The sequence below is a fragment of the Gossypium hirsutum genome, chromosome D09 (genome assembly GCF_007990345.1).
Source record: "Gossypium hirsutum isolate 1008001.06 chromosome D09, Gossypium_hirsutum_v2.1, whole genome shotgun sequence".
NCBI classification, from domain to species: domain Eukaryota; kingdom Viridiplantae; phylum Streptophyta; class Magnoliopsida; order Malvales; family Malvaceae; genus Gossypium; species Gossypium hirsutum.
In genome coordinates, this window is record NC_053445.1 from 15582441 (window position 1) to 15594944 (window position 12504).

The 12504-nt window shown below is 33.7% G+C and overlaps 1 non-coding gene across 1 annotated transcript; it reads left to right on the top strand.

Annotated features, from left to right (window-relative positions):
- Positions 1 to 3048: 3048 nt before the first annotated feature.
- LOC121221409 (small nucleolar RNA R71) lies at positions 3049 to 3155 on the top strand. Its single transcript, XR_005918801.1, has one exon. It is a non-coding gene; the product is annotated as a small nucleolar RNA R71 (small nucleolar RNA).
- The last annotated feature ends 9349 nt before the right edge of the window (positions 3156 to 12504 follow it).

The window sequence follows — 12504 nt, forward strand, 5'->3', positions numbered from 1 at the left end:
AAAGGTGTGCTCCAATCGGGTGTAATGACTGTTAGGGCTGAGATTAACCGTTTTTTAGCTCTTCAAAAGCTTTTAAACATACTTTGTTGAAATCGAACACTGTATCCTTCTCTAACAACAAACACAATAGCTTAGAAATTTTCCAGAAATCCTTGATAAACCTTTAGTAAAAATCGGCATGGCCTATGAAACTTCTTACTCCTTTCACATTAATTGGGGTCGGTAATCTTTCAATTACGTCCACCTTTGCTTTATCGACTTTAATTCCTTTCATTGAGATCTTATGATCTAAGATAATCCCTTCCTTGACCATAAAATGATATTTTTCCCAATTAAGGACAAGGTTCATCTTTTCGCATCTCTGCAATACCTTAGCCAAATTACTCAAACAGATATCATAAGTGTTACCAAAAACAGAAAAATCATCCATGAAAACCTTAACAAAATTTTTGACCTTATCAGTAAATATTGCCATCATGCATTGTTGAAAAGCTGTAGGTGCATTGCATAAACCAAAAGGCATTCGCCTAAAAGCAAACGTACTGTATGGACAAGTAAAGGTTGTTTTATGTTGGTCCTTCGGGGCTACAAATATTTGGTTGTATCTCGAATATCCATCTAAAAAATAATAGAATTCATTACCTGCCAGTAGATCTAACATCTGATCTATAAAAGGCAATGGAAAGTGGTCCTTCCGAGTAGCTTTGTTCAACTTTCTGTAATCAATACAGATTCTCCAACCAGTAACAGTTCTTGTTTGAATTAACTCGTTACGCTCATTTTCAACAATTTTGATACCACCTTTCTTCGACACACACTGTACCGGACTTACCCACGAACTATTTGAAATAGGATAAATGATTCCTACATCTAACCATTTGATCACTTCCTTTCTCACAACTTCTTTCATAATAGGATTGAGCCCCCTTTGCCCAACAATTCGAGCTCTTTTACCTTCTTCTAAAATTATTTTATGCATGCAAAAAGAAAGGCTTATACCTCGAATATCAACTATAGTCCAACCAATTACTTTTTTAAATTTCTTTAGAACAACAATTAGTTTCTCCTCTTGATCTTCCGTCAGTTCCGCTGAAATAATCACAGGCAAAGTAGAACAATCACCTAAATAAATGTATTTCAAATGGGAAGAAAGTACCTTTAGTTCGAGTTTAGGTGGTTCTTCAATTGACAACTTGGGTTGCACAAATTCTCTAACTTCCAACTCCAACGGTTCAAACCGTGTGGATTGAATAAAATGTCCCGGATTGGCTTCCATCAAAGCCATGTTTTCTTCACCTTCTTCATCCTCTAAAGGGTTAAGATCTAAGGTTTTCCCCCATGGATCTTCAAAATTGCTTTCCATAGAAACCAAGGTTTCTATCTCTTCTATAACTGAACACTCTGCTGCCGGATCAAGAAATTTCATTGCTTTAAGAATGTTAAAGGTTACCTGATCATTTTGAACTCGCATGGTGAGTTCTCCTTTCTGCATATCAATTAACGTTCTTCTCGTGGCTAAGAAAGGTCTCCCAAGGATGATCGACACTTCCTTTTCTGCTTCAAAATCTAAGACAATGAAATTAGTAAGAAAAATAAATTTATCGACTCTTACCAAAACATCTGCAATCTTTCCTTCGGGATATGCTAAAGATCGATCTGTTAGCTGAAGCGTCACAGTTGTAGGTCTTACTTCACCTATCCCTAACATCTTGAAAATAGACTTAGGCATCAAGTTGATAATCGCTCCTAAGTCACATAAAGCTTTACCACAGTAAGATTCACGAATGTTACAGGGAATAGTAAAGCTTCCTGGGTCTTTCAATTTTGGTGGTAGTTTGTTCTGCAAGAACGCACTGCACTCTTTTGTCAAGGCAACAGTCTCATACTCACTCAGTCATTTCTTTTTGGACAATATATCCTTCATAAAATTAACATAATTTGACATTTTCTCTAAAGCCTCCAACAATGGGATATTGATATGTAACTACTTTAGAACATTCAAAAACTTCTTGAATTACACCTCCTATTTCTACTTGTTTTGCTGCAATCTTTGCGGATATGGAGGTGATGGAACTTTTGGTTGAACCGGACAACTTTTCTGAGTAGGTAAATCTACATCTAAAGAAGATGTTAAAATATCTGAATTCACTAAGTTAGGGTTTACCTTGTCAGAATTTACAGATTCTGATTCCTTTGGTGTAGGAACTTCAACAGCTAGTTGATTCTTCTCAACAGGCTTATCTTCGACATTAATCCATCGGGGTTCTAGAATTTTACCACTCCGCAATGCCACTACCTTGATATGTTCTTTACCCAAAGTTCTTGGATTCTCAGTATCGCTCAGCAAGGTTCCTTGTAGTTTATTACGTAGCTTCGTAGCTAACTGACCCATTTGGTTTTCCAAAATTTTTAGTGTTGTTGTCTGGCTTTGAATCAAAAAGTCATTCTTTGCCATGTACGCTTTCAAAAAATTCTCTAAACTGTTTGATGCCTTAGCTTGAGGTGATTTTGGAGCTTGCTAATTAAACCCTTGAGATTGGTTGGGTCTTTGTTGTAATAAGTTGTTGTTCGGTCCATTTCCTTGGTTGCTCCAAGGAAAGTTAGGATCATTACGCCATAAAGAACTGTAGAAGTTGGACTGGGGTCCTTGTCCACTCTTATTATGGTGACTTGAGATTTGATGGACAATTCTCAAAAGAATGACCTTCCCCATAGTACACACAGGAAACTATTTCAAATAGACTTGGTGGCTGAGATACAAAATTATTAGTACTATTAGCGGTTAACTATTTTAACATAGAGGAAATAGATGATACCTGAGCTGATAACGAAGTGAGGGAGTCAACTTCATAAACTCCAACTACGGGTCTTCCTGAAGCTGTTTGATTTGTTGGCCATTGATAGTTATTACTCGCGATCCTCTTGATGATCTCATAAGCCTCATTATAAGACTTAGACAAAATTGCACCATTCGTGGAAGTATCTACCATCAATCTTGTCTGTGCATTGAGACCATTATAGAATGTCTCCAACTGGATATAGTGAGGAATCCCATGATGAGGACACTTATGAAGTAACTTCTTGAATCGCTCCCAAGCCTCATATAAAGACTCATCATCCAATTGTTGGAAAATTGTGATCTCGTTCCTCAACTTAGCGTTTTTGCTAGGTGGTAAATACTTAACCAAAAATCTCTCTGCTAATTCTTGCCATGTAGATATGGAACTTGGTGACAATAAATTGAGCCATGCTCATGCTCGATCTCACAATGAGTATAAAAACAACTTCAACCTCAGTGCGTCTTCAGTCACACCGGATATCTTGAATGAATCACTCACCTCTATACATAATCGAGGGTGGAGATGTGGATCTTCTGTGGGCATACCACTAAATTGGCCCACCATTTGTAGCATTTGAAACATCACTGGTTTTAATTCAAACTAGGTTGCCTCACTATCTGGTCTTCTAATTCCTGGGTTTAACTCACTGAAAAGTGGCACAGCATATTGTCTGATGCATCGATCATTATCATCGGCAATGAAGATAGGATTTCGTACATGATCGACTTTATTACCTTGGTCTTGATTCTAATTTCCAAGGCCCATCTCGACTTGTCTTTGAGCTATTCGTTCATGGCTTCTTTGTCTAAAAGTTCGCTCAATTTCAGGGTCTACAGGGAGTAAATCGATAATTCGATCTATACTCATAAACACCTGAAAATAAAATCACAAAAATTAAAAAGTATAAGTTAGTAATGTTATAAATAAATCAAATTGAAAATAAATAATTTCACGAAAAAAATGACTATGGCAACAGTTGGCAATCCCCGGCAACGGCGCCAAAGACTTGTAACGTGTAGGTTTGTGCAAGTGTACACAGTCGTTATCAAGTAATAAGTAAGTATTGAGTTATTGTCTCCACAGGGATTGTATTTGTGCTAAGTCACTTAATTTGTAAAATTATATTAACAATTCGGTAAATAAAAACACAACGTAGTTGAGAAGTGGTGATTTAAATATATTAAACTAAATGCAATGATCCTTAATGCAAATTATCCTAAGTATGCAAACTATATGAATGAAATAGATTTTAGTATCATTAAACACAATTTTGCAACAATTATAACATAAATAAACTAGGACAATTACTTTAATTAAACACAATTTATTATCAACATGCTTAATAACATTCGGAAAAACATTCCATGACAACTCGATCTTTCATGAGTTTGGAAACCACATTAGGTCCTTTCGGAATCCTTTACTTAGTAAATACGCATTTTACTGATACTTATTTACTAAGGGTTTCTTAACATTCGTGTCAAGTAACAGGGATGTGTCAAGTTTGAAGCAATTTAATCACTCAAATCTAAAAACTATGCAGATAACAGAGCTTGGTCAGAGTTGTTTTGCAACCTACAATTTAATCGGGTCAAGATCTAAATTGAGCATGCACATTTTAATTATGTGTCCATTAGCCATCGTCTGGTCAGGATCGTTCAGCTAATTCAGGTGCATTCCAATCACTAATGAACGAAATAAGACTTGATTTTAATTGAAAACATGATCGATTGAGGCACAAACATTATAAGCATGAATCAAATAAATATTATTTAATCAAAGCAATTATCCTAGCTTAAATAAAATTAAGCTAATATTGTTGTAAACAATAACAAAGAACACATAGCAAAAATATTTAGATTAAATTAAAGAAAAGAAAGATTAAACCCAATTAAGAGTGGCTGTCACCCAAGACTCTGACTAACAAGGCTCCTTCGCTTCTTTGCTTTGCTCATTTGCTGATGGTTCTCCAAGGTGGTCGACCAAGGGTTCTTTAAGAGGCTATTTTTTCTAAAAATCCTTATGCAAGGATGATGATAGGCGTGGGTAAAGATAGAGAAGAGAGTTGAAAGAGGAAAGAATGATGAATGAGTGAGGGATGATTGAAAAAGTGAGAAATGAGCTCTTATTTATAGGTGAGGCAAGGGAGCTAGTTTACTAAAAATAGGAGTGTCCATCTTTTGAAACTTCTTCCAAGGATGGTCGGCCATGAATTGAGGAAATGTGGCTGATTCTTCTTGATTCTTGGTCAAATTGAGTGCCACCACAACTTAGAACTAAAACTTGGTCACCAGTAAATTTTCGGGAAAATATTTGATTTCTTTAACTCTTCAAGAACCTTGTGTAATTAAACCAAACATTGATTTATGATCAGCCATGTGCAGCCGAAAATTGGGTTGACTTGGTCCCCAATTTGGACGGTTTTGCAATTAGAAGAAAACTCTCAGACCTGTCCAAAAATAGTAGATAATTTAGAGGACCAAATAATATAATTTTAACCACTTCAATTAATTAATTTACTTAATTAATTAAAACCCAATCTATTAATGAAATATTTAAAATGAATTATTAAATATAACTTTATATTTTATTATTTAATTTAATCATGCATGGCCCACTTTATAGCTTAAAAATATAATATGCTCAAACTAATATAAAATAAGTCATTTTATGCATGAAAACTATATAATAAAGCATAAAATCACATTTTAATAATTTCCATGTCTTAATTTCATATTTTCGCATATTGCATTAATTTATTAAATAATTACTTGGTTTTAACAACAAATTTAAGTAAAAGATGATGAATTATATAGGAAAAAATCCTATATATTTTTCAATTTACAATGGTCCATTGAGAATGTCAAGTAAAGAAACAATGTGACAAGATGAATTCCCTAGAATTTTTTTTAATTAAATTATGCAATGACAGAATAATTGTGAGTAGAGAAATTGAGTTTAGAGGAAAGATAAGCTTAGTACATTAGGAGGTGTTTACTATAGTGAGAATTGTGTGAATATTTAGGAAATTTTATTTTTTGGTAACATTTTCTGCACTTTGCATGGTAAACAAACCTATAAAATTTGAACCAATTTTTTGAGACAGAAGACTACTTAGAATGGAGGTATAAAATATCCTTTGTATGGTTTAGGAGTAGAAGAGGTAATTCATACATATTCTGGTTGATGACAAGCAAGAACTCAGGTTTGGGGGTATGATAACTCTTGAAAAGAGTTATATCTCAAGCCTCTAAACTTGATAAATTGCGTGTACTTAAGTTGATATATTTGCATTTCTAGGTTATTATTAGAATATTGTATAATAAAGTTTGGATTGTGCCTTGAATGTCATTGTAACACCCCTAACCTTTATCCGTCATTGGAATAGGGTAACAAAGCATTACCGTAAAAATACAACTTTAAAACATACATTTCAAACCCTAAACATAAACATATCACAAATCATTCATATACATGCATATTGTCCCTTAATCGAGCCTTCGAGGCCTTAAAACCACTATAGAAATAATTCGAGACTAAATTGAAATCAATAAGAAAGTTCAAGACAAAGTTAGAAATTTTGAACTACAGGGGTCACACGGCCGTGTGGCCAAGTCGTGTGACTCACATGGCTGAGACACACACCTGTGTGTCAGGCCGTGTAACAATCGAAATAGGGACACACGGTCATGTTCAGCCTCGTGTTCATGCCCGTGTATCTTTCGAAGTTGGGTCACATGGCCAAGCTAGATGCCCGTGTGCCAGTCTGTGTGCTAGGCTGTGTAAATGTCTAACTTATATGCCTTAAAACCTATAGGGGACACACGGCTGAGTCACATGCCCGTGTCTCAAGTCATTTGGACATGAAATTGGCTAAAATCAAGTCATTTCCAACACCAACCCAAATGTGTACCTACAAGCAATTTGCACCCATGACCAAGGAATAAAAAACGTACCAAAATATGCATAAATTGACCAATTCAATAGACCATTATCATACAACCAATATGTCATACAAGACACCAAAATCACAATCAATCAAACATGTCCAAACATATGCATAATTGACCATATTTCGTTCATACCCATCTAGCTTATTTCTATCACAAAACATAACATAATTTGACCATATTTGACTATTGAAACATGCATCAACTTAACCATATTAACACACACTAACAAAGTACCAAAAGTACATCATCCAAAATAACATATACATGCCAAACTTATCAACTAACATCAAACACAAGTTCACCTATACATGTCATTATAAACTTGGCCAAAACAACTAAAACTACCGATATAATCGCTAAATAGTGTGATAGATCTCCGCTGAGCTTCCAAACCAATCGAGTTTTTGATTATCTATAAAACGTAGGAAAGAAAACTACATAAGCATATAATGCTTAGTAAGTTCGTAAAAAATGAACATAACTTACCATTTCAATGCATAACGTTAAAATTAAATATGATACAATCTAGCCATAAGCTTGGAATAAGCCTAAACATCATCAACAACACATGTTAGTACATCAACTCATAATTCACTTGAATTAGCATATGGTGAGCTATGTGTACATAAACAACATCATTTGAAATCATCATTTTCATAAACTTAGATGTAGTTTCATTGAAAACTTCCTTTTCATAAATTCACAACATAAGTTATTTAAACACTTACCGTTCATTTCCTTTTCATGCCCGTTGAACCATTTAGAATAACATCGGATACGCGGGAAAGCTCACACGAAGTCTGCTAAACATATAGTCGTAACATTTCCTTTTCCTTTACATCGTTGCTCACTCGAGCTGTGAAATGAGTCTGCTCACACAAGCTAAATTCACAAATTCACAACATAAGTTATTTGAACACTTACCGTTCATTTCCTTTTCATGCCCGTTGAACCATTTAGAATAACATCGGATACGCGAGAAAGCTCACACGAAGTGTGCTAAACATATCGTCGTAACATTTCCTTTTCCTTTACATCGTTGCTCACTCGAGCTGCGAAATGAGTCTGCTCACACAAGCTAAATTCACAAATTCACAACATAAGTTATTTGAACACTTACCGTTCATTTCTTTTTCATACCCGTTGAACCATTTAGAATAACATCAGATACGCGGGAAAGATCACACGAAGTGTGCTAAACATATAGTTGTAACATTTCCTTTTCCTTTACATCATTGCTCACTTGAGCTATGAAATGAGTCTGCTTACACAAGCTAACTGTAACACCCTTAACCCGTCTCCGTCGCCAGAATTGGGTTATGGATCACTATCGTAAAATCATAACTTAAAACATCCATTTCCAAACATTAGATAAACCATAGCATAATTCATTCAAACACATGCATACCGTCCCTTATTCAAGCCCTCGGGGCCTTACAAACACTTTAAAAATGATTCAGGAATAAATCAAAAACATATGAAACCTTAAGGAAAAAGTTGGAAAATTCACACTGTAGGGGTCACACGGCCGTGTGCCTCACATGACTGATACACACGCCTGTGTCTCTGGCCATGTAACATTCAAAATAGGGACACGCGGTCGTATCCCAGCCCATGTCCATGCTCATTTAACTTTCTAAATTGGGTCACATGGCCAAGCCACACGCCCGTTTGCCAAGCCGTGTAACTCTTGAAATGGCTTCACTCGCCCATGTGCCAGACCGTGTGCTAGGCAGTGTAACTTTGGAAAAGAAACCTTTAAAACCTACAGGGGACACACAGTCATGTCGAATGACCGTGTGTCACACACGGCTGAGACACACACCCGTGTCTGTGGCTGTGTGGACAAGAAATATGTCAAAATCAAGTTATTTCTTTCACCCAATTCAAGCATGAACATACAATATATTTGCACATATAACCAAAGCACATACGTTTGAACATACAATTCAAGCATGCATAAAATGACCAAATTTCCCTACCAAATATCCATACAACCAATATGCCAAAAGGCACCTCAATCACAACCAATGAACATGTCTTAGCATAAGCATATTTAACCATAATTCAAGCATACACAACTACTTATTTCCTTACCAAAACAAACTCGACTAAATTCCATATCAAACATAACCTAATTAACCATATTTCCAACATGCTAACTCTCACTACTTTGATAATAAAACGATACATCAATTTGACTATATAAACATCAACCATTATAGCATTAAAATGCCAAAAGCACACCAACAAAATTACCATATTTAAAAGCCAAAGAAAACAAATAGTTCATCAAACACAAGTCACCTATACATACCATTATAACCATGTCTAAAACATCAAAATTTACCAATATGATCTCTGGATAGTGTGATAGGTCTCCGACGAGCTTGCAAATCGATCGAGCTTCCAATAATCTATAGAACACAAAAAAGAACAACATCGTAAGCATATAATGCTTAGTAAGTTCGTAAATCATGAACATAGCTTACCATTTCAATGCATAATCTTAAAAAAATTGACATGAATCAATCCAACATGGTTTGGCACAAGCCTAAGCATCATCAACAACACAAGTTAGTGATTAAACACATAACTTAGCAAAATCATCCCATGATAAGATAAGTTTCATGAACATAACATACTTGAATTCATACTTTTCATAAACATGGTTATACATACTTTGATCATTAATAATTCATACCTTTCCATAAGTTCTTAGCTTACCAATTGAAACACTTACCGGTCCTTCCTTTTTCATACCCGTTGAATCATTTAGAATAATATCGGATACACTGGAAGCTCACACAAAGTTTGCTAACACATGGTCAAAACCATTTCCTTTCCTTTTCCTTTCCATAGATGCTCACTCAAGCCATAAATGGGTTTGCTCACATAAGCTGACGGTCGAAATGTAGCTACATGATGTCGCTCATACAAGCTAATGAGTATCCGCAACAAATGTCAAAACTCAACCATCAATAGCACATTCAGGACCAACACCCTAAACATGGTAACCCTAATGACATGTCATTTGTATCCTATATATTCCTAAGGTTCAAACGGGGCTCGATAGTCATCATAACGTCGTTGGATTTCTATCGTAACATGATATGATAAATAGCATAATAGCATTTAATTCAAATAACATTAAAATGCTATTTAAACATACGAACTTACCTCGATTTTAAAGACGTTGAAATAGAATCAACTAGTCCGAGACTTTATCTTTCCCTCGATCGAAATCTGTACGAGGCTTAACATGAGCTAAATAAGCAAATTAATCCATTTAATATTCATTCTATTCAATTCAATCCAAAATTCATACTTTTTGTAAAATTACCTTTTTGCCTCTATTATTTTGACTTCTTTACAATTTAATCCTTAAGCTCGTAATTTAACATTTATGCAATTTCATCCATATATCATGCTTGCCGGTTTACCTAGGGACTCATATCAATTTACACAAATCATCAATTCACAATTTCATCATGATCTTTTACTATTTTTACATATAAATCCTTAAATGATAATTTCATTAAAATTCACTTAACAAAAGTTGTTTCTTTAACAACAAGGACTCATAATATTTCATAAATTTTCAAGAATCGCACAAATACATTCAAGGAAAAACCCTAATCCTTTAACAACTTTGCAAATTAGTCTCTGGGCTAGCTAGATTAAGCTACAATGACTTCAAAAACATAAAAAGCATTAAAAACGGGATAAAACAACACTTACATGCAAGGAGAATGTCTAGCCGAATGCTGAAGATCCTTCAATGGAGTTTTTCACCCTTATTTTTTGTGGTAAAGATGAACAACCAAGATGATGTTTTGTTTTCCTTAATTTACTAACATATATTTATTAAATTACATATATAACCTTATTATTTAACTATATAATTTAATGGTCTAATTACCACTTAAATCCCTTAAAAAATTAATTTCATAGCTAATAGATACTTCTAACGACTAGAACTCCACATTTGCATTTTTTTTTCAATTTAGTCATTTTCACTTAATTAAGCATGCAAACGTTAAAATTTCTTAACGAAAATTTTATACGAATCTACTAACATACTATAGACATTAATATAATAATAAAATAAACATTTTCACGTTGAATTTTTTATCCCAAAACCACTATTCTAATTTCATTGAAAATGGGTTGTTACACTGACGATCAGATTGTAAGCTACGCGATTCTGCTCACACAAGCTGTTGAGTAACCCTAATGACATGTCATTTGTATCCTACGTATTCCTAAGGTTCAAACGGGGCTCGATAATCATCGTAACATCATTGGATTTCCACATTTTATTCATGGAAAATAATACATGAATATATAATTCAATATAACATTAAAACGTTAATTAATCATACGAACTTACCTCGACAACAAAGACATAGAAACGAGATCAACTAATCCAAGGCTTTAGCTTTTTCTCGATTTAGATTTGTACAAGGTTTATCTTAATCTAAATAAGAAATTTCATCCATTTAATACTTATACTATTCAATTCAGTCCAAATTTCATACTTTTGTAAAATTAAACTTTTGCCCCTAGTAATTTAACTTCTTTACAATTTAGTCTTTAAGCTCATAAATTCAAATTTAAGCAATTTTATCAACATTTCATGCTAGCCGAATTTACTAGGGACCTATACCAACCCATACAAATCAAAATTTCACAATTTTACTATGGAATTTTATTACTTCTATAAATAAGTCCCTAAATTACAATTTCATCAAAAATCCCTTTACAAAACTTGTTTATTTAACAACAATGACTTATAATCTTTCATTAAACTTCAAGAACCATGCAAACATGTTCATGGAAAAACGCTAAATCATTAAATTTTTTTCAAATTAGTCCCTAGGCTAGCTAGATTAAGCTACAACAACTTCAAAAACATAGAAATCGTTAAAAACATGATAAAATACACTTACATGCAAGGTAATTTTGCTTAGCCAAAACTTCCTCCCTATCTTAACAATGGTGCCCGATTCTTTAGGGTTTAAAATGAGGAAGAAAATGTTTTAATTCATCTTTTACTAATATTAACGTTAATTCATTTTACCTAATAATAATATTAACCTTAATAACTTATTAAAATTTCAATAAAACCATGTCATGGATGTCCACTATCCACATAAATGGTTTAATTACCATCTAAGTCTTTTCACATTAAATTCTATAGAAATTTGACTCCTTATACTAATAGAACTCTACTTTTGCACCTTTTACGATTTAGTCCTTTTTTACAAAATTAAACATGCAAACGCCAAAATTTCTTAACAAAATTTTTATACAACCTTTCTAATATTCCATAGACATTAAAATAATAATTTACTCATAGAATTTGTGGACCCGAAACTATTATTTTGATTTCACTAAAAACAGGCTGTTATAGTCATTATATGTTACTTTTATTGTTGGGAAGAAAGAAATTAGTTGTAATAACCCAAAATTCACGGGCATCAAAAAAGTACATTATTAGGCCTCCGTCTTAATAAACTGAGTCCTAAATAATTATTAGAAGTAATTATGAGTTTAGTTGAGTGCTTAAATAGGTATTAATTAGGTGAATTTAGTCTAATTAAGAATAATTAGGAAAAAGGATGAAATAGAGTACAGGGTAAAAGTTTACTTACAGATTAAAAGAAAGTATAAAGGATCAAAATGGTAATTAAGCCATACTTGGAATA